The sequence below is a fragment of the Saccopteryx bilineata genome, chromosome 1, assembly GCF_036850765.1.
Source record: "Saccopteryx bilineata isolate mSacBil1 chromosome 1, mSacBil1_pri_phased_curated, whole genome shotgun sequence".
Taxonomy (NCBI): Eukaryota; Metazoa; Chordata; class Mammalia; order Chiroptera; family Emballonuridae; genus Saccopteryx; species Saccopteryx bilineata.
This window is the reverse complement of record NC_089490.1, coordinates 273,674,522-273,698,505: the sequence shown is the minus strand read 5'-3', so window position 1 is coordinate 273,698,505 and position 23,984 is coordinate 273,674,522. Positions and strand designations below refer to the sequence as shown.

At 37.5% G+C, this 23,984-nt stretch overlaps 1 pseudogene; it reads left to right on the top strand.

The window, feature by feature from the left end:
* Window positions 1-9,640: 9,640 nt before the first annotated feature.
* Window positions 9,641-19,621, top strand: LOC136319511 (ATP synthase F(0) complex subunit B1, mitochondrial pseudogene; annotated as a pseudogene).
* The last annotated feature ends 4,363 nt before the right edge of the window (window positions 19,622-23,984 follow it).

The following is a 23,984-nucleotide window of genomic DNA, read 5'->3' as shown; positions in this document are numbered from 1 at the left end:
GAGAGAGAGAGAGAAAAAAGGAAAAAAACTTAAATAGATAGCAATGAGAAAGAAATATAGCCACAGGTTTACTGGGTTCTAAAAAGAAAAAGAAAACTGTGAGAAACAGTTTAATTGTATTGAAGAGAGAGATTTTACATAAAGAGGGCCATCCAGAACATGATAGTGTTCCAGCCATGACTAAATATTAACTGTTTGTATACCATGACAAGAAAACCCAGCAACTGTAGAACTCAAGAACCAGGCCAGGCTGGGAGCTGGTTCAAGCATGAAACCTTTGAATCTTTGGTAACTTTGAGGAAAAAGATCTAAAGCTACCAAGTTAAGACTGCTCTAAAATAAATTTTTAAAAAAGGTCTTGTTCCTCATGAGTTGTCACAACACATTTCAATACAAATAAAAAAATCGGAAACCTGAGAATATACCCACAAAACAAACAAACAAATAAAACTTAAAAAATGGGAGAAATACCTCATCAGAAAATGGAAATGACAGAATAGTCTGGAAATAATATTAGTACAATATGTTTAAATTATTCAAAAAACAAACAAATGAGGAGATTAGTAACACCCACAAAACTAATTAAAATAGCAAAATTGAAAAATATACTTAATATGAAAAAGAACCATTTCACACCATCTGTTTATCGTGACCTACAGATAAACATATAATGATTTGGTTGACTTCTTCCCAGCCATTTTTTCTTCGTATAATGTACAAACTAAGATAATTGCATGAACATATTTTTTACTCAGTATTATATAATAAATAATTTCCATACCAATTAAATACCTTTTGCAAACACAATCATTATAATTATTCTTTAGCATCTAATCTTATGCCTGTTAACTTAATTAAAAACTCCATCATTATTGAAATTTTGGTAGTCTTCAATGTTTATTATTATGTATTACATTGACTTAATAATACATTTATTCTTCTATAAATTGTGTCTTTATTTCCTTAAGAAAAACATCATAGAAAAATCTTTTCTGGCTTAAAAAATATTCTTATTTTTAAATTTAGTTTTATGTTTTGATAAATCACATTCCTAGAATTTTATGCATTAAAATCTCACCAAAATAAAGCACATGCCAATTTTACTGAAACCATGACAATGTGGCCAAATACATGAGCTATGTTTGAATTATCCAATATGTTATACAACACAGGGAAGCTTATCTTAGTGCTTAAAAGTAGGGTTCCATAGTCATTTTAGATTTTACATACCCAAAGTAAAAAATATTGAAGAGGCTCTTGTCACCCAAAGATCTTCTTCTAAGAAATGCCCATAGGTCAGAGTAATGGTGGGGTAGGAAGCGATACCTATAAATCTCCCCCAAAACTCAACAAGATCTTCAACCAGAAACAGAAAACCTATACTTGGAGCCTCCAGATGCTTCACAATACACCCAAAGGTATGGTTGAGTGAAACAATTGGCTAAATATATAACCAAACCCCGAAGGAAATAGGGAGTAAGAAATGCTCCGCCTTCCTCACTAACCTAAACAGGGCGGCTTTCTCTGGTAACTGTGAATATAGAAACTGAGGCGGGCAAAGTGGGTGAATAGATCCAGGCCGCGGCACAAACGGCCGAACCAGGCTGTGGCACGGAGATCCAAGCCGAGGAAAAACTGATCCTGTGGCAACCCGAGCAATACAAGCTAACACTCACACCAAACCCAAACAAAGAAAGACAAGTGGAGCGGCCATTTTACCCGGTCTCCTGGTCGGCGTGCGCACAGTTAGTGGGCGAGAGATTTCTTCCTAGGCCCCGGGAGTGGGTGCCCGTGTTGCCCCACGAAGAGGCAGGGTCAGAGGCCTTTCTGTGGGCCGAGGGCAGAGTCTCTGGGCAGCCCCAGCGCCCTGGGAAAGCCACGCACAGGAGGGAGTGAGAACTAATTCCAAAGTGGAGATTTTCTGTGCTGGAGGGGGTTTCACTCAGAGGGAAACGCAGCCGGCCTCATATCCTGGTTTGTGCGCACAGATAGTGAATGAAAGATTCCTCTGAGTGCCTCGGCAGTGCGTGCCCGTGTTATCGCACAGAGGGGCAGAGTCAGGGGCCTTTGTGTGGGCAAAAGCTGCACACGGGGACAGAGCGAGACTCAATTCCAACACTGCAACTTTTCCCTGCGGTTGGGGGTTTCACTCAGAGCGTGAGACTGCTGGCCGGATATCCTGGTTGCAGACAGTGAGTGAGAGTTTCCTCCAAGCGCCCCGGAAGTGGGCGCCCGCCTGTGTTACCGGACAGAGTGGCAGAGCCAGAGGTCTTTGAGTGGGCAGAAAGCCCGCCTGATTATGATAGCAGCTCTGACTGACTGAGCCTTACCCAGAGCCCTGTGCTGAGTGGAAATAGAGTGGGGAGTTGCCAGCTCTTTGAGCCTCTTACTATCCAGGCAGAGGCAGCAGCAACCCCATAGCTGGATTATCAGGCTACTAATTGAGGAAGGAAAGACTAGGAGAAAGGCTCCAGGAATTGGACTCTCTCACTGTCGGAGCCTATAAATGCTAATGAGCCTCGACTGCCAACGAGACTAAAGCACAATACATGACATTGCCATAGAGACTTATCAACTGCAAACCTCTACCTGAGCATGCCAAAGGGGCAGAACCTGGGGTACAGAGTCACCGACCAGGAAGAGGGAGAGAAAAGAAAAAGCAAGAAGATAACCTCTCAAAATCAAGAATAATCTGCAGACTTTATAACCTATCCCATTTTATTATATTAGTTCGTTTGTTTCTCTTATCTTCATTCTTGATACTTTTTTTCCTCCTCCAATTTGGCCAATTAACTCTCTGCCGGTCTTACTCTCTCCTCTCCTTGAACTACACTACCCATAAGTGTTACATCTCCCATGATCTTTTCTGTTCTCTTCCTTTCTCTCTAGGAGGGTTGCACTCCAAAACCCTTAACTCTCTCTCTCTCTCTCTCCTTTCTTTTTTCTTCTTTTAGTGGTTCCCTCTTTTTTTCTCTCTCTCTCTTTCTTTTCTCCCTCTATATTAGTTTCTTCCTTTCTCCTTTACATCTCCTCTCATTCAAACCTCAATAACAAACAAATTATCTTATCTGGGACTCAAACTTATGTTTGTGGCATTTTGGGGGGTTTTTACTTCACCTTTTTAACTCACTAGCAGTGCTCCCATCCATGGCTCTCCATATTATCTAGTTCTTGTTCCACTAAATACAATAGTAATTTTTAAATTTGTCCCCCCATTTTCCTGTTTTCCTCTTATTCCTCTCATCATAACTCTTAGACAAACAACACCTAAAAGAAAATCATTTTATTCTGGCACAAATTTTTTCCTTATTTGCTTTTTGTGGATCCATATGCTCTTTTTTTTTCTTTTTTCTTTCTTTTTTTTTTCTTGCCCCTTTATTACTTTTCCCCAATTCAGGCCCTCCATCACAGGCATTGTTTGTTATAATTCACAGTTCACCACAAGATTTTCTCAAGAAAGAGGGGAGAGGAGAGGAGAGGAAAAAAGGAGGGGAGGAATAATTTTTCCTTTTTTTAAAAATTTTTATTTTATTTTATTTTTCTTTATTTCATTATTAATTTTTTTTAAAAAAACAACTCTTTTCGATTTTTTATTTTTTTATTATTTTTTATTTTTTTAAACTTTTTATTCTTTATTAAATCTCATTAATACTATCAACAAAACCACCCTCAGATGCCATTAAGGAAGAGAAAATCGAATATCATGGATACAAAAGAAAGAGAGGTAACACAGCTAGATGAGGAAAAATCTATGGAGAAAAAATTTAATATATTGGAAACCTTGGAACTAAATGACAGAGAATTCAAGATACAAATCCTAAAAATCCTCCGAGATATACAAGAAAACACAGAAAGGCAATTTAGGGAGCTCAGAAAACAACTCCATGAACACAAAGAATATATGTCCAAGGAAATTGAAACTATAAAAACAAATCAAGCAGAGATGAAAAACTCAATTCACAAGCTGAAAAACGAAGTAACAAGCTTAGCTAATAGAACAGGTCAGATAGAAGAGAGGATTAGTGAAATAGAAGACAAGCAACTTGAGGCACAACAGAGAGAAGAAGAAAGAGACTCAAAAATTAAAAAAAATGAGATAGCCCTACAAGAATTATCTGACTCCATCAAAAAGAATAACATAAGAATAATAGGTATATCAGAGGGAGAAGAGAGAGAAAATGGAATGGAGAACATACTCAAACAAATAATAGATGAGAACTTCCCAAGCCTGTGGAAAGAACTAAAGCCTCAAGTTCAAGAAGCAAACAGAACTCCAAGTTTTCTTAACCCCAACAAACCTACTCCAAGGCATATCATAATAAAATTGACACAAACCAACGGCAAAGAAAAAATTCTCAAGGCAGCCAGGGAAAAGAAGAATACAACATATAAAGGAAGGCCCATTAGATTATCATCAGATTTCTCAGCAGAAACTCTACAAGCTAGAAGAGAGTGGACCCCAATATTTAAAGTCCTGAAAGAGAGGAACTTTCAGCCATGAATACTATACCCATCAAAGCTATCCTTCAAATATGAAGGAGAAATAAAAACATTCACAGATACAGAAAAGATGAGGGAATTTATCATCAGAAAACCCCCACTCCAGGAATTACTAAAGGGGGTTCTCCAATCAGATACAAAGAACAAAAAAAAAAACAGAGCCACAAGTAAAAGCTCCAAGAAGAACACAATAAAACCAAATTGAAACTGTGACAACAACAAAAAGAAAGAGGGGGAGAAGATGGAGATTAACAGTAGCAAAGGACGATGGAGTGCAAAAGTACTCACAAAATAGTTTGCTACAATGAACAGGGTAGGGACCCTTTTCATTACTCAAAGGTAACCACCATTAAAAAACCACCACAGAAGCACATGAGATAAAAAAGATAGCAACAGAGGAAAGATGTATGGAATACAACCAAATAAAAACAAAAGATAGAAAAACGAAAGAGAAGGATCAAACAAGACACAAAACTAACAGAAAGCAAGATATAAAATGGCAATAGGGAACTCACAAGTATCAATAATTACACTAAATGTAAACAGATTAAACTCACCAATAAAAAGGCACAGAGTAGCAGAATGGATTAAAAAAGAAAATCCAACTGTATGCTGCCTACAGGAAACTCATCTAAGTAACAAGGATAAAAACAAATTCAAAGTGAAAGGCTGGAAAACAATACTCTAAGCAAATAACATCCAAAAAAAAGCAGGTGTAGCAATACTCATATCGGATAATGCTGACTACAAGACAGGAAAAGTACTCAGAGACAAAAATGGCCATTTCATAATGGCTAAGGGGACACTGAATCAAGAAGACATAACAATTCTTAATATATATGCACCAAACCAAGGAGCACCAAAATATATAAGACAGCTACTTATTGATCTTAAAACAAAAACTGACAAAAACACAATCATACTTGGAGACCTCAATACACCGCTGACGGCTCTAGATCGGTCATCCAAACAGAGAATCAATAAAGACATAGTGGCCTTAAACAAAACACTAGAGCACCTGGATATGATAGACATCTACAGGACATTTCATCCCAAAGTGACATGGATCATTCTCAAGAATTGACCATATGTTGGGCCACAAAAACAACATCAGCAAATTCAGAAAAATTGAAGTTGTACCAAGCATATTTTCTGATCATAAAGCCTTGAAACTAGAATTCAACTGCAAAAAAGAGGGAAAAAATCCCACAAAAATGTGGAAACTAAACAACATACTTTTAAAAAATGAATGGGTCAAAGAAGAAATAAGTGCAGAGATCAAAAGATATATACAGACTAATGAAAATGACAATACGACATATCAGAATCTATGGGATGCAGCAAAAGCAGTGATAAGAGGGAAGTTCATATCACTTCAGGCATATATGAACAAACAAGAGAGAGCCCAAGTGAACCACTTAACTTCCCACCTTAAGGAACTAGAAAAAGAAGAACAAGGACAACCCAAAACCAGCTGAAGAAAGGAGATAATAAAAATCAGAGCAGAAATAAATGAATTAGAGAACAGAAAAACTATAGAAAAAATTAATAGAACAAGGAGCTGGTTCTTTGAAAAGATCAACAAAATTGACAAACCCTTGGCAAGATTAACCAAGGAAAAAAGAGAAAGAACTCATATAAACAAAATCCAAAATGAAAGAGGAGAAATCACCACGGACACCGTAGATATACAAAGAATTATTGTAGAATACTATGAAAAACTTTATGCCACTAAATTCAACAACCTAGAAGAAATGGATAAATTCCTAGAAAAATACAACCTTCCTAGACTGAGTCAAGAAGAAGCAGAAAGCCTAAACAGACCTATCAGTAGAGAAGAAATAGAAAAAACCATTAAAAACCTACCCAAAAATAAAAGTCCAGGCCCTGACGGCTATACCAGCAAATTTTATCAAACATTCAAAGAAGACTTGGTTCCTATTCTACTCAAAGTCTTCCAAAAAATTGAAGAAGAAGGAATGCTTCCAAACACACTTTATGAGGCCAACATAACCCTCATACCAAAACCAGGCAAGGATGGCACAAAAAAAGAAAACTACAGACCAATATCTCTAATGAATACAGATGCTAAAATACTAAACAAAATACTAGCAAATCGAATACAACAACATATTAAAAAAATAATACATCATGATCAAGTGGGATTCATCCCAGAATCTCAAGGATGGTTCAACATATGTAAAACGGTTAACGTAATACACCATATCAACAAAACAAAGAACAAAAACCACATGATCTTATCAATAGACGCAGAAAAGGCTTTCGATAAAATACAACACAATTTTATGTTTAAGACTCTCAACAAAATGGGTATAGAAGGAAAATATCTCAACATGATAAAGGCCATATATGATAAACCATCAGCTAACATCATATTAAATGGCACTAAACTGAAGGCTTTCCCCCTTAAATCAGGAACAAGACAGGGTTGTCCACTCTCTCCACTCTTATTTAATGTGGTACTAGAGGTTCTCGCCACAGCAATCAGACAAGACAAAGAAATAAAAGGCATCCATATCGGAAAAGAAGAAGTAAAGCTATCACTTTTTGCAGATGATATGATTCTATACATCGAAAACCCCAAAGAATCCACAAAAAGACTACTAGAAACAATAAGCCAATACAGTAAGGTCGCAGGATACAAAATTAACATACAGAAGTCAATAGCCTTTCTATATGCCAACAATGAAACAACTGAGAACGAACTCAAAAAAATAATCCCCTTCACGATTGCAACAAAAAAAATAAAATACTTAGGAATAAACATAACAAAGAATGTAAAGGACTTATATAATGAAAACTATAAACCATTGTTAAGGGAAATCGAAAAAGATATAATGAGATGGAAGAATATACCTTGTTCTTGGCTAGGAAGAATAAATATAATCAAGATGGCTATATTACCCAAAGCAATATACAAATTTAATGCAATTCCCATCAGACTTCCAATGATGTTTTTTAAAGAAATAGAGCAAAAAATCATCAGATTTATATGGAACTATAAAAAACCCCAAATAGCCAAAGCAATCCTAAAGAAAAAGAATGAACTGGGGGCATTATAATACCTGACTTCAAACTATATTATAGGGCCACGACAATCAAAACAGCATGGTATTGGCAGAAAAATAGACACTCAGACCAATGGAACAGAATAGAAAGTCCAGAAATAAAACCACATATATATAGTCAAATAATTTTTGATAAAGGGGCCAACAACACACAATGGAGAAAAGAAAGCCTCTTCAATAAATGGTGCTGGGAAAACTGGAAAGCCACATGCAAAAGAATGAAACTGGACTACAGTCTGTCCCCCTGTACAAAAATTAACTCAAAATGGATCAAAGATCTAAACATAAGACCTGAAACAATTAAGTATATAGAAGAAGACATAGGTACTCAACTCATGGACCTGGGTTTTAAAGAGCACTTTATGAATTTGACTCCACAGGCAAGAGAAGTGAAGAAAAAATTTAATGAATGGGACTACATCAGACTAAGAAGTTTTTGCTCAGCAAGAGAAACTGATAACAAAATAAACAGAAAGCCAACTAAATGGGAAATAATATTTTCAAACAACAGCTGAGATAAGGGCCTAATATCCAAAATATACAAAGAACTCATAAAACTCAACAACAAACAAACAAACAATCCAATAAAAAAATGGGAAGAGGATATGAATAGACACTTCTCCCAGGAAGAAATACAAATGGCCAACAGATATATGAAAAGATGCTCACTTCTTTAGCTATTAGAGAAATGCAAATCAAAACGGCAATGAGATACCACCTCACACCTGTTCGATTAGCTGTCATTAGCAAGACAGGTAATAGCAAATGTTGGAGAGGCTGTGGAGAAAAAGGAACCCTCATACACTGTTGGTGGGAATGTAAAGTATTATGGAAGAAAGTATGGTGGTTCCTCAAAAAACTGAAAATAGAACTACCTTATGACCCAGCAATCCCTCTACTGGGTATATATCCCAAAAACTCAGAAACATTGATACGTCGTAAAAACACATGCAGCCCCATGTTCATTGCAGCATTGTTCACAGTGGCCAGGACATGGAAACAACCAAAAAGCCCATCAATAGATGACTGGATAAAGAAGATGTGGCACATATACACTATGGAATACTACTCAGCCATAAGAAATGATGACATCGGAACATTTACAGCAAAATGGTGGGATCTTGATAACATGATACGAAGCGAAATAAGTAAATCAGAAAAAACCAGAAACTGTATTATTCCATACGTAGGTGGGACATAATAGTGAAACTAAGAGACATTGATAAAAGTGTGGTGGTTACGGGGGGGAGGGGGGAATGGGAGTGGGATAGGGGGTGGGGAGGGGCACAAAGAAAACAAGATAGAAGGTGACAGAGGACAATCTGACTTTGGGTGGTGGGTATGCAACATAATTGAACGACAAGATAACCTGGACTTGTTATCTTTGAATATATGTATCCTGATTTATTGATGTCACCCAATTAAAAAATAAAATTATTAAAAAAAAAAAAAAAAGAAATGCCCATAGCTCAATCTGAGCCTAGAGTTCAAAAAAAAAGGAGAAAACACATTTTCCAGTAAGGAGAAAAAGTAAATATGGAGGGAAATTAAATATACATTAACTGAAAATAATAACATAACTGAAAATATAACAATAATAATGGAAAGAGTAAACTGAAAACTAATAAGGACCTACCCTATAGGTTGGGGACATCTACTTGTGTGTGTGTGTATGTGTGTAAAAGTTTCAAATGGTTTGTTGAATTGAATCTTAATTTTAAAAAAGAACCCCCCCCCACACACACAAAAACCAACTTTTGAGTCATACAACGTCACCTTAGATGAAATCTACCTTAGAGCTGCCAAGGACCTTTATGAAAATGCACTGTGAATAACCAGTCGCCATGAGTAGAAGAGAATGAGTGGATTGTGTTGCTTCAGACTCTTGTTTGGTGTAGAACAGGAAGCTAGGCACCAACGGTGGGTTCTTTTTAAGGAAGGGGGTGTGCAGTGGGATTCTGGTTTAGGCTCTGACTGTGCTCACTTCCTACGGTGTAGTTTAAAAGGTTGGAATATCCTTTGACACAACCACCTTGATGTGGCAGTCATTCATGCCTTCGGAAGTCTGCATATCACAAGCTGAAGAAAGCAATCCTTGTGTCCATAGCATAGAGGTCCTCAGGTCAGTGCAGGTGACAGAGCCTTTAAATAAGCAAATCAACAGCATGGTGGGAAAAAACCTGCCAGGTAACAGTAGATGCAAAGATGACTTCAAACAAAAGCTCTCTGGTCAACTCTTGGCTCTCTGCATTCTTCTTCTGGCAGTCTCTGAAATCCGAAGAGTACAGTCCAACACCAGGGTTCTGAGGAAAGTCATGGAGGAGTGGAGTTCTCAAGAAGGATGTGCTGAACTTCTTTATAATTTGAAAGAGGCATTCTAGACTTGATGTAAGAAATTTACATTTGTTACTGAGAAAGCAGAAAGTATACATTTTCATTCTCAAGTGTGTGTATGTACAAGTGGGCATTGGATAAACTATTGCCATATGGTTAAGAAGTGTGGAGGAAAGAGAAATAGAGTGATCCACTCAGATAAATTCCAACCATGATTTTATTGTGAAATATAGATGAGGTTATCTACTGAGATAACATATCAACTTTTAACTGAAACAGCATTGCAATACTGCTCTACTGTTACTGAAGGGGAGAGAGTTATAGACTTATTAAATGGTTGAATCTTTGCTTGATTAAGAGCCTGGCGTAGATATTATTTTCTGCTTCTCTGCACTGATAGTCCATCAACTGCAATAGGCAATCATTGGAACAGAATTTGTGGTTCATTGAGCCACGGTGATCTATGGTACTTATGGTCGGAAAGTAGCTTCTCAGCTCACAGAAACCCCGAGGTAGAGAAGGAAGCCATTAGGGTTGGACTTGACCACACTTGCATACCTGAGGGTGCACAATATGAAGATTCCATTGGTTGATCCTAGTTATTCTCACTTGGGGAGCTCATTTAATTCCTCTCAGCCAGGCAGCCCTTGAAACAGTAAAAGCAACAGATGTGGTCCCCAGATTTTCCCATTTATAAACAAACCAAGTTTCTTCATTATACATGTGAAATGCATACAGATACATTTAAATAGATAAAATAATTTGAGATAAGTTTTAAGACAAGGAATGTATGTTTACTGTGAGTCTGCATTTCACACTTTCTCTTTGCCCAGTGACAGAGGTAGTTCTTATTTTGTTGGAGAAGTCCCAGCTCAATGAGATTGATACCACTAGCCAGTGAGTTTCAGGATGACCTCAGAATTGGGTGTTTTCCTGACCAGGCAGTGGCGCAGTGGATAGAGCATTGGACGGGATTGCATAAGACCCAGGTCCGAAGCCTCGAGGTCGCCGCTTGAGCATGGGCTTATCTGGTTTGAGCACAGCTCACCAGCTTAAGCACAAGGTCGCTGCTTGAGCAAGGGGTCACTTGGTCTGCTGTAGCCCTCTCACCCCGGTGAAGGCACATATTAGAAAGCAATCAATGAACAACTAAGATGTCTCAACAAAGAATTGATGCTTCTCATCTCTTTCCCTTCCTGTCTGTTTATCCCTATCTGTGTCTCTCTTTCTGTCTCTGTCACAAAAAAAAAGAAAAAGAAAAAAAAAAAGAAGGAATTGAGTGTTTCATCGACTGGCTGTTGAATGAGTATTGTTTCTCTTCCCACATGACAATGTGGTGTAATTTTCTTTTAGGAACATATTTTTCTAGACACTTTCTAATTTACCCTTTAAAATGTACCATTAGAATGACATGTGTGCTTGTTAAAGAAAAGGGAGAGGGGTTCTTATCGCATCCTATAGTAGGTATTTTCGTTGTTAGATTAATGTTCATGATGGCTGGCCCATCATAACATTAACACATATCTCTGTTGCTAAATTGACAGTGACTTTAGATTGACGTTTATGTGGGGCTCACCCCATGGGTGTCCATTGTTGTATGGACCTCCCTGTTGATGGCCTTGAATGCTGGCTGAATATTGCCTGCCTACTTTGGTCTAAATGTCCAATGTTGCCATAAAGGTACACTAGTCTGTATCTTTCTTAGAAAGAACTCACTATAAGAAATTGATTGATGGATCAGAATAAACTTTTATTAGGCCTATTCAAAGTATATAAGTAAATAAAACTTTGAAAGAGAAAAAAATGATTAAGTGAATTTATTTTTGTCCACTTGACATTTGACAGTTATTATAACAACATCCCTCTTAAATTGATATTAGCATTGTGTGTTTATTTGAGATGTTTGATTCTATTATGTGTACCAGTGGTTCTCAATCAAGGGTGATATTTGGTGATGACTGGTAACAGCTTTGATTATTATGATTGGGATGAGGGATCATACAAGCAGCGCCTATACAGAGTATGGAGTCCAGAGATGCTGCTGAACTTCCTACAATACACAGGACAGCTTCAGTCACTAAAAAACTTATCCAGCCAAAATGTCCATAGTGCCAAAGATTGAGATAATGAATTTATTTATGTACTCATATAGACAGCTATTTTGACTTTTTTAATTTAATTTATTGTGTTTACATAGATTCTAGTGTTGCCCCAAATGCAATCCCCCTACCCCATATTCCCCTCAACATCTCCCTTTCCCCCTCCCAAAAACGCCCTCCCCCTTCCTCTTCAGGTTTATCCCATCCTATCAACCCCTTTCCCTCTGTCCTCTTTTCATCTGGTCCATTCAATCCCTTCTCTGTCTCAATTCCATTCCTCAGTTCACGTTGTTCTTTGGATTCCTCAAATGAGTGAGGTCATATGATATTATTTTTTCTCTGCCTGGCTTATTTCACTCAACATAATAGTTTCCAGATCTATCCATGTTGTTACAAAAGGTAATATCTCCTTCTTTGTCATGGCCCCATAGTATTCCATAGTATATATGTACCACCGCTTGCTTTTTAATCCACTCATCCACTGACAGACACATGGGCTGTTTCCAGATCTTTGCTATTGTGAACAATGCTGCCATAAACATGGTGGTGCATTTCTTTTTTTGAATAGGTGATATAGTGTTCTTGGGACATATTCCTAAAAGTGGGATGGCTGGGTCAAAAGACAGTTTCGTTTTCAATTTTTTGAAGAATCTCCATACTGTTTTCCACAGTGGCTGCACCAGTCTACATTCCCACCAGCAGTGCAGGAGGGTTCCCTTTTCTCCACATCCTCTCAAGCACTTATTAGGTGTTGTTTTGTTAACGAGCACCACTGTGACTGGTGTGAGATGGTATCTCATTGTGGTTTTACTTTGCATTTCTCTAATGATTAGTGATGTTGAACATTTTTGCATCTGTCTATTGGCCATCTGTATGTCCTCTTTGGAGAAGTGTCTATTCATTTCTTTTGCCCCCCCCCCTTTTTTTTGTATTTTTCTGAAGTAGAAAACGGGGAGGCAGTCAGACAGACTCCCACATGTGCCCGACCAGGAAGCGATGTTCTGCCCATCTGGGAAGTTGCTCTGTTGCAACCAGAGCCATTCTAGTGCCTGAGGCAGAGGCCATGAAGCCATCCTCAGCGCCTGGGCCAACTTTGCTCCAATGGAGCCTTAGGGGAAGAGAGAGACACAGAGGAAGGAGAGGGGGAGGGGTGGAGAAGAAGATGGGTGCTTCTTTCATGTACCCTGGCTGGGAATCGAACCCGAGATTCCTGCACACCAGGCCAATGCTCTACCACTGAGCCAACTGGCCAGGGCCTGCCAATTTTTTCATTGGACTGTTTATCTTCCTGGTGTTGAGTTTTACAAGTTCTTTATAAATATTGGTTATTAACCCATTATCAGATGTAATGTCGACTATGTTTTCCCATTGTGTGATTTGTCTTTTTATTTATTCTTATCATCTTTAGCTGTACAAAAGCTTTTTGTTTGATATAGTCCCATTTGTTTATCCTGTCTTTTATTTCTCTTGCCCATGGAGATAAATCAGCAAATATATTTCTGCGAGAGATGTCAGAGAGCTTACTGCCTATGTTTTCTTCTAAGATGCTTATGGTTTCAAACTTACATTTAAGTCTTTTATCCATTTTGAGTTTATTTTTTGAATGGTGTAAGTTGGTGGTCTAGTTTCATTTCTTTGCAGGTAGCTATCCAATTTTTGCAACAACACTTGTTAAAGAGACTGTCTTTACTCCATTGTATGCTCTTACTTCCTTTGTCAGATATCACTTGTCCATAAAGGTGCGGGTTTATTTCTGGGTTCTCTGTTCTGTTCTATTGATCTATAAACTTGTTCTTATGCCAGTACCAAGCTGTTTTGAGTACAATGGCCTTGTAGTATAACTTGATATCAGGAAGTGTGATACCCCCACTTTATTCTTCCTTTTCAAGATTGCCGAAGCTATTCTTGTTCCATATAAATTTTTGGAGCATGTGTTCTCTATCTTTGAAGTATGTCATTGGTATTTTAATTGGTATTGCACTGAATTTATAAATTGCTTTTGGTAATATAGACATTTTAATGATGTTTATTCTTCCTAACCATGAGCACGGTATATGCCTCCACTTATTCGTATCTTCCCTGATTTCTTTTATCAATGTTTTATAATTTTCCAAGTACAAGTCTTTAATCTCCTTGGTTTATTTATTCCTAGGTACTTTATTTTTTTGGTTGCAAGAGTGAAGGGGATTGTTTCCTTAATTTCTCCTTCTGCCAGTTCATTGTTGGTGTATAAAAATGCCTCTAATTTCTGAGTATTAATTTTATATCCTGCCACCTTGCTGAATTCATTTATCAGGTCCAGAAGTTTTTTAATTGAGTCTTTAGGGTTTTCTATATACAATATCCTATCATCTGCAAATAATGATAGTTTTACTTCTCCTTTTCCAATTTGGATGGCTTTTATTTCTTCTTCTTGTCTGATTGCTGTGGCTAGGACTTCCAGTTATATGTTGAATAAGAGTGGTGAAAGGAGCTAACTCTGCCTTGTTCCTGATCTTAAGGGGATTGCTTTTAATTTTTGCCCATTGATTATGTTGTTGGCTATGGGTTTCTCATAGATGGCCTTTATCATGTTGAGGTATGTTCCTTGTATTCCCACTTCACTGAGAGTGTTGATCATAAGTGGGTGCTGGATTTTATCAAATGCTTATTTTGCATCTATTGAAATTATCATGTGGTTTTTCTCCTTCCTTTTGTTTATGTGATGAATCACATTGATTGATTTACAAATATTGTACCATCCTTGCCTCCCCAGAATAAATCCCACTTGATCATGTTGTATGATTTTTTTCATGTATTGCTGAATCCAGTTTGCTAATATTGTGTTTAGGATTTTAGCATCTAAGTTCAGGGATATTGGCCTATAATTTTTTTTTCTTTGTGTTGTCTTTGCCTGGTTTTTGAATCAGAATTATGCTCGCCTCATAAAAGGAGCTTGGAAGTCTTCCTTCCTCTTGAATTTTTTGAAATATCTTGAGAAGGATAGGAGTTAGTTCTTCTTTGAATGTTTGGTAGAATTCACCTGTAAAGCCATCTGACCCAGGGCTTTTGTTTGTTGGAAATTTTTGATAACTGTTTTGATCTCATTTGTTGTAATTGGTCTGTTTAGGTTTTTTTTATTCTTCCAGATTGATTTTTGAAAGATTATATGTTTCAAGAAATTTGTCCATTTCACCTAGGTTTTCTACTTTTTTGACATACAGTTCTTCATAGTATTTTCTTACAATATTTTGTATTTTTGTTGTGTCAGTTGTTATTTCTTCACTCTCATTTCTAATTTTAGTTATTTCAGTCCTTTCTTTTTTTCTTGGTGAGTCTGGTTAAAGGTTCATCAATTTTGTTTACCTTTCAAAGAACCAGATCTTGGTTTTATTGATTTTTTGTATTGTTTCTTTAGCCTCTATGTCATTTATTTCCACTCTGATCTTTATTATTTCGTTCCTTCTACTACATATGGGCTTTACTTGCTCTTCTTTTTCTAGTGCTTTTAGATGCAGGTTAAGTTGTTTATTTGAACTTGTTCTGGCTTCTTAAGGTATGCCAGTAGTGCTATGAACTTCCCTCTCAGTACTGCTTTTGCTGTGTCTCACAAATTTTGGTTTGTTTTATGCTCATTATCATTCATTTCTAGGAATTTTTTTTTATTTCTTCTTTGCTGTCATTGTTAACCCATTCATTATTTAATAACATGCTATTTAGTTTCCATGTGTTTGAGTATTTTTGAGTTTTTTGAGTATTTTGAGTATTGCTGTTGATCTTGCCCTTTATATCCATCAAAGTCTATTTTATATTTTTAGGTGTTCTTTATTAGGTGCGTAGATATTTATAATGGTTATATCTTCCTGTTGGATTGCTCCCTTTATCATTATGTAGTGACCTTCTTTACCTCTTATGATAGCCTTTGTTTTCAAGTCCATTTTGTCTAATATAAGTATTGCTACCCCGCTTGTCTTTAGTTTCCATTTGCATGAAGTGTTTTTTTCCCATCCTTTTACCATTAGTCTATGTGTATCTTTTGCTTTGAGGTGTGTCTCTTGTAGACAGCATATGTATGATGTATGGGTCCTATTTTCTTATCCACACAGCTACTCTATGTCTTTTGATTGGATCATTTAATCCTTTTACATTTAAGGTTATTATTGATATGTAGTTGTTTATTGACATTTTATTCTTTAAAGCTAGATTCCTCTTTCACTATATTCTTTCCCCCCTTTGTTCTGTTTATGACAGGACCCTTAACATTTCTTGCATCATTGGTTTAGTTGTAATAAATTCCTTGAGGCTTTTTTTTTTTTTTTTTTGTCTGTGAAGCTTTTTATTTCTCCTTCAATTTTAAATGATAGCCTTGCTGGATAAAGTAGTCTTGGTTGTAGGCTCTTGTTCTGCTTTACTTTGAATATTTCTTGCCATTCCCTCTGGCTTCAACTGTTTCTGTTGAGAAGTTAGATGTTATCCTTATGGGGGCTCCTTTGTAGATGATAGCCTTTATTTCTCTAGCAGCTTTTAATATTTTCTCTTTATCTCTTAGCTTTGGTATTTTAATTATGATGTGTCTTGGTATGGATTTCTGTGGGTTACTGTTTAATGGAATTATCTGTGCTTCTTGAACTTGTGTGACTTTTTCCTGCATCAATATAAGGAATTTTCTGTTGCCTCTTATTGATGGCTACATGTGGGGCTCAGTACTGTAATTCAGTGATTAGGTAGGGTATTAGATGTAGCCTACTCCTTAGCCTCAAGTGTTATTCTATCCAGACATTTTATTTACTTATTTTATTTTGTTCTTTTTTTTCTTTTTCAGCATTCAGTAGAATGTAGTCACAGGGGTCCCATGGGTGTGGCTCCTGTGATTCCATTTTGTGGTCTGTCTACCAGGCCACCGCTGCTGTTGTTGCCTGGGCATTTGGCCTCAGGTGCTGCTGGTGCCAACACATCTCCACAGTCTCCACTGCCCTGGTCTGGTTTACATGTGCCTGCACATGCCCATTTGGACTGCTTCCATGGCCACCCCATTCCTCTGCTGCCTCTGAGGGCTGGTCTGCACCTCAGGCACTTTTGCTCATGGGTTTGGGTGCCTGCCTCAGATTTCACCCCAGTGAGTGGGGCCACATATGCCCACTAGGACCACTTCTGGGGCTGCCTCAGCCTTGGTTGTGGTGAAGAGCTTGTCAGCATCACCAGGAGGTCTGTGCATCAGCTCAGACTGCAGCAGCTGCTGTGGGGCTGGGGGCATGCAGTAGCTTGAATCACCAAGGAGGTCACCCCAGGTTCCTCTGCCATTGAGGGCACACCACTGCCCCCACCTCACCCCCCACAGTGGTGCCACAACTTCTGCCCTCACTGGTGGGCTTGTGGGCATCTGCACATACCACCTCCACTCTCACCAAGGACGGGCCACTTAGTGAGCAGGACTGTGTGTGAGCCCAGACCTCTGAAGTGGCAGGGGCGGTTCTTTGCTCCACAGGCTGGCTTGCATGCACTTGCTGGAACTTCTGTAAGCCATACCCTGCTGCCTCCCGCCTGCCTGCCCAGGGCAAGCACTCAGCAGTTTGGGGGGTGGTGTAGCTTAGACCTCTACACTCCTTATTTGTGTACCTAACATGGCACCTGGCTCTAAATGCCTTTGTTGTAGCTATGGTAGGTGAGCTTCTGGTGGACAAGGCACTTTCTTTCTTTTGCTGGTGATGCTGTCCCACGAAATATGTTTACTTGAGATTTGGGGAGTGACTTAGTCAAGGGGTTAGGGTGTCCTTCTCTCAAAGTGTCTCCCCATGTGCCTCCAAGACCACTCTTTCCCCTGAGTACTCCAATCTTCCCAGCACTCTCCACTTCTGGTGCTCCAAGAAAGTGGCTGTGAGCAAGGCTGTCCATGCAGTTCCTTTAATATGGAGCCTGAGTCTGAGAGTCCTGTCTCCTTCTCTCAAATCATGTCTAGGCCTTTTTTTTAGGCAAATATAGTCTGTAAGCCCCACAGGGTTTAGGGTTCTAGGTTGGGATTCCAGTTTGGGGGATAAGGACCTACAACTCGCTGGACAGCCCTCCCAATCATAAAAGTCCCTCCTGGCCGCCGTTCACTCCCAGGAGCAGGGTAGCCCTTTCTGTGTCTCCACCTTTCCTACCAGTCTCAGTGTGGGTTCTTTGGTGATTCTTGGCTGTAGAATCCTCTTAGTTTAATCCAATGTTTGTCTTTCATGATGAGTGTTTAAGTTATAATCCACCTTGGTTCTGGCAAGTGGGAGTTGGAGCATCTGCCTACTCTGTGGCCATCTTGGAATCTCCTATTTTGACTTTTGACAGCATTAGAAAACATGTCTGATTTGATTTTATCTTACATTATGACAAGTTTTTCAAAACACTCAGACTGGTATAATTGTGCGAAAATGTTCCTATCTATGTTCCTATGGCCTGTTCCTATGGCCTGTTAATATTACATTTCTGGTATACCTAATTTCATGTTCTTTGATTGAACTTTATAGAAAACATAGCTTTTTTCCTCTATGAACATTTAAATATTTGAATCTGTGTGTCACATATTGAAAAATATCTAAATATTGAATTTCTGTGTTGTTTTTAGTTAGAACCTTCGAATTACTACATTAAGGTTTGTGAAGTTAGAGAGTATAAACTTCAAAGAAGTTCACATGGGTCACAAAGCTTGAAAAGTTATCAAATCAGCTGAATTGCTTAGGAAATATAGTGACCTAGAGTACAGAACATTCATTTTTGCCACCAATATCTGTGGCAAGAGAAGGACAAATTAAACCTCTGGCAGTTTCTCTCACCCAGGTCACTGTGATGCCACAACCACCAAGCAGACCCTTTCTGATCATACTGTCTCAAGGGGGTATTCCATGCTGCCGGTATAGCAGCTTCCTCACTGAAGAATGTAGCCCTCCTCTGCCCAAGGGTATTGCAGGCAACTAGGATCTTTCACAATGGGGAGCCAAGTCTTGCCCCTGTGCCACCTTTTCCTGAATATGGAGGAAAAGTTTGAGATGGGTTGATTCTTGAGGAAGTCTTCTAGTTTCTTTATCTGAAAACTCTTGTAATAGGACTTAGGTGCTCGGAACTGAGTTTAGCTTGTATTTTCTATTCAAAGAAATATATGTGGTTACTCCAGAGACCATCTGTGCCATATCAACAATAAGGTAATAAGGTTGCTTGTCTATTTAATTAAAAAATATGGTGTCTCTACTAGGGAATTTGATGATAAACACAATGAGCAAAAAAATTTTCAACTAGATGTGAAACAGGCTTCCATCAAAAATGACCAGGATGAAACTGATCTGGAGAAGTCCCAGCAGGCACTGGTTCAAAAGCACCACTACCTTTTTGATGTCCAGAGGAATATCATTGCTATGGCCTTGGAGGTTACTTAATGGAAACGGCTGAGTGAAGTATACAGAGAGGTGAAGAATCACCTGGACTGTCATATCTCTGTGCAGCATATGATGTGTCAAAAGGAATAAGAATGCATGATAAAATAAGTGGAGAAGCATGTGATGCAGAGCGTCTCTGCACAGCAAAAGAAAAAAAAAGGAGACAATTCTCAAGTACATGGCAGATCTAAAGCTGCTTGCAAAGATGGCTCAAGCATAGCCAGTTCTGTAAATGCATCTATCGTGACTGAGACAGCCTTGCCTAAGTGGAAACTAGATTGTGTGACAAAATCTTATGTGCTGCCATCTACTGAGTTTACCCACCTAAAAATAAAAGGCTTGAATTTCATCTAGTCAGAGAACTAAAACAATTTCTTGGTCAATGAGAAAAAAAAAGGAAAAGAGATAAAGACCCATTTAAAGTGCTCAGAAAATTTAAACTTTATGATGAAAGTAAAATAATTTTAGAAACAAAAACCATTGCTCAGCCCTTCCAAGAAGACTCAACAAACAACTTTATAGAGAGATGAATCACAGTCTTCCTCTTTCTTCTCTTCACCTGCTCATAGACTTCTACTGTGGGTCAGGCACCACAGTACAGTCCACACACATAAAGAAAGTGGGGAAAGCAAGAGAGATAGAAGAAAAAAAAAGAAAACAGGAGGAGGAGGCAAAGATAGAAGGAGGAATCAGAAGGAAGAGGAAGGAGATTTGGGATACAATAAAATGCTTATATTAATATTCTATTCCATAACTTTCATAAGATTACATTACTGAAGCAAACTAAGAAATGCTGTGAATAATTTATCTTATTAGTACATGGACTAGAATATACCACAAGGATAAACTGGCAACCAATGAAGAAAAGCTTCATATTTAAAATTGTGGTCATGTTTACTGAACTCTTATTATTTGCAAGCCCCATGTTAGGAACATCACAGATACAGAGATGACCTCAGACCCTGTTCCTTCATTCAAGTTAATTTGAAACATGATGGACTATTCACTATTTGACACATAACAATTTCATCAATGACATAGTTTCATTTCTGAAACAGAAAATTAGAAAGAAATTTCATTATTTATTCCAAAAATTGAACTTCAACACATTGATGACACCCTTTTCTAGAAAAAAAATCATATGTTTACATCTTATATTTGGGTAACTAAAACAAGCAATTTTATGCCTACTTACATTTGTTTAATATGCTTCCATTACAAAGCAACAGAGTGTGTAATATTAAGTGTGTCACTAGATATGGGGTCAAAAGGATTGTCTTAAAATTATTTTTTCTTCTAAATGTGTGACCTTGGGGGAATTTTGGACATTACTATGTTTCTGTCTGCAAACCTGACTATGTGGCTACAAGATATCTTGCACAGCCCCTGACAACTTGGTACATTTTTTCTTAGTTCTACCCCAGCTGGTTGTACCTCCAACTAGAAACCAGAGTCACCTGTCAGCCCTGAACACAGTGGTGACAGTGGGGTTCTCCGATGGGGTTCTGTCCCAAATCAGGAATAGTGCAAACCATCTTGACATGCAGATATACCACAGATATACCACACAGAGCTGGCAACTCCTATAACAAGGTGTTGTCACACTTACCAGAGCATATGGAAATATACTGGGTAATGATTCCGCTTTGTTAAAAACAAACAAAAACTCTTTATTTAGTATTGTATGGCTAATGACTATATATCCCTGTGGGGCAAACTAGGATCCTTGAATAGTCTATGGTGAACAAGATATTTGGGGAAGATGATTTGAACTATGCACTTGATTGTGCACTTAAAAGTTGATCATCAAAAACAATATGGGAAAAACACAATTATGTAGCTTTGAATAGGAGAGGCCAGTGAGAAACCAGAGATTCAATGTTCTGAGAGCTTGGCAATGCTCGGTCCACACTCTGTAGGACTTCCCCTTGTCTCGCAATCCCAGAGAACAGACATGAGGCTGGTGTATCATTTATAATGTGTGGGTAAGTGTGGGTAATGCCTTCCTGCTTTGGAAAGAAAAAAAAATAAATGAGGCTTTTAAGACACCTTCCATATGATCCTGGTGATTACATTTTTTGATCTCTTCTCTCCACTGATTTGGCTTGGTACAAACAATTCAGGAAATCTGAGCCCATCTCCTTTGAGATAGAGGCTGTTAAGATACACCTGAAGTTTTATTTAGACCAGTTTGGCTGTAATTTTATAGAATAATGTCTAAGCCATGATTGTCAGATCCAAGAAATTGTATTATAGTTCACAAGAGTTTCCCAAATATTTGTATAAAGTAATGTTCAAAGTGTCCCATAAGTTTTCTTTATGATTTACTATTTCTCTGTTATATAAGATCCATTAAAGCAATTTAGTAGCCCATGTCCTCAAGAAATACCTTGAGAGTTTTATCATTTAGGGAATATTTAAACAAAGAACAAATGTAATGCAACGACCCAGCTTAAAGTTTTAATTAAAATAAACTTAGAACCAGTGATTGGATCTATTAAGTTAGACATTGATAAATGGGCGCAGCTGAACATTACAGTTCGGAAAGGTTAATATAATAAAGATCAATGTCTTATCAAGGTTTTAAATATACCTTTAATTTTTTTGGTAATATATACTCCAAAATATTTTTAAACTAAGTAAAATAGTAAAAATAAAAATATTTGGAGTAAAGATAAGAAAAGCAGAATCAGCTAGGAGAATGACTTCATCTAGTAGTGGGAAAGGTTCAAATAACTAAATTCAGCAAAATGTAGCATAAATCTTAACAAAGAAAAATGGTAATATGTACATGTTTGCCATAAATTAAATACTTATATTTAATTTCCTGTATTTTTGATGAATAACTGAATTTATTTAATTACTTTATCAAAATTAATCTATCTTCATACATCATATAGCCCAAGGATCAGTAACTTCCTTTTGCTGCTACATAAGAAACAAATAAAAAGCAGAAATATGCATGGAACCTTAGGTGATCTAGCCTTGTCTGTCCACTAGCACAGTCTTGGCTTCTCTGTAAGGTGGGAAGGAAATTAAAGATGTACTATTTTTATTGTTGAAAATAATAACAAGCCACCTGACCTGTGGTGGCACAGTGTATAAAGCATTAACCTGGAACTCTGAGGTTGCCAGTACAAAACTCTGGTCAGGGTACATATGGGAGTTGATGCTTCCTGCTCCTCACCTCTTTCTGTCTTTCTTTCTTTCTTTTTTTCTTTCTTTCTCTTTCTTTCTTTCTCTCTCTTTCTCTCTCTCTCTCATTTTCACTCCTCTCTAAAATGAATAAATTTTAAATTTTTTTAAAAAGAAAATAACATGCCAACTAAGAAGACATATATCCGGCAAAATATGAACTTACAAAAGACCTGTGATCACTCTGTAGTACTAAAATCTCATGAAGAAGGGCTGTCTCTCTTTAATCCTCGAGATAATTTTTCTTTTTAACAGATAAAAATATATTTGCCTTATTTTAACTGAAGTATAGAATTAAAGAAAGAGTATTATATTGTGAGTTTTAATAGCAAGATCCAAAGTGATAAACTGTTTCTAGGCATTTTAACTGCATCCCAGAACAAAGCTTGATAATACAGAAGTAAAAAAATAATCCAACAAAGTAAAGTTTCCTAATGATTGCATCTAAAAAAATACTTATCAAGAATTCAAAGAGTGGAAAAAGATCCATAATGAGAAGAATTCGTGTGTACTAACCCAGAACTGACTCACATATTGAAATTGTCGGAAAAAAACACATTAAAACAATTATTATGATGGTATTCTATATGCCCTTAATATTAACTAGAGGCACAAAAAAACATTGGAAAAAGAAACACTAAAATCGAACATTTAGGAACAAAACAAAAATTGTAATGTGTGGGATGGAAAGTATCTGGATGTAGTTAATGGCACACTAGACATTGCAAAAGAAAATACTCCTGAAGTTGAAGATATAGTACTAGAAAATATTTAAAATGAGGCACTGTGTGTGAGGATAAGAATAGTATTTTTAAAAAATGAACAGGCCTGACTAGGCAGTGGCGCAGTTGATAGAGCGTCGGACTGGGATGCAGAGGACCCAGGTTCGAGACCCCCAGGTCGCCAGCTTGAGCGAGGGCTCATCTGGTTTGAGCAAAGCTCACCAGCTTGGACCCAAGGTTGCTGGCTCCAGCAAGGAGTTACTCAGTCTGCTGTAGCCCCATGGTCAAGGCACATATGAGAAAGCAATCAATGAACTACTAAGGTGTCACAACGAAAAACTAATCATCTCTCTCCATTCCCATCTGTCTGTCCCTATCAATCCCTCTCTCTGACTCTCTCTGTCTCTTTAAAAAATAAATAACAAAAAAATAAAATAAAATAAAAAGAATGAACAAAACATCACCTAACTGTTGGTCAAATTTAAATAAACCAATATGGGTTTAATTGGAGTTTTTAAAGGAGGCAGAAATAGTAAAATAATATATAAAGAATACTGGCCATGCATTGTGAATATTTAATAAAAATTATAAACTACAAATGTGTAATTTGATAAAAGCTATGAACTCACAGAAGTTTAATGAATTCCAAGTACAAGAGGCATACAT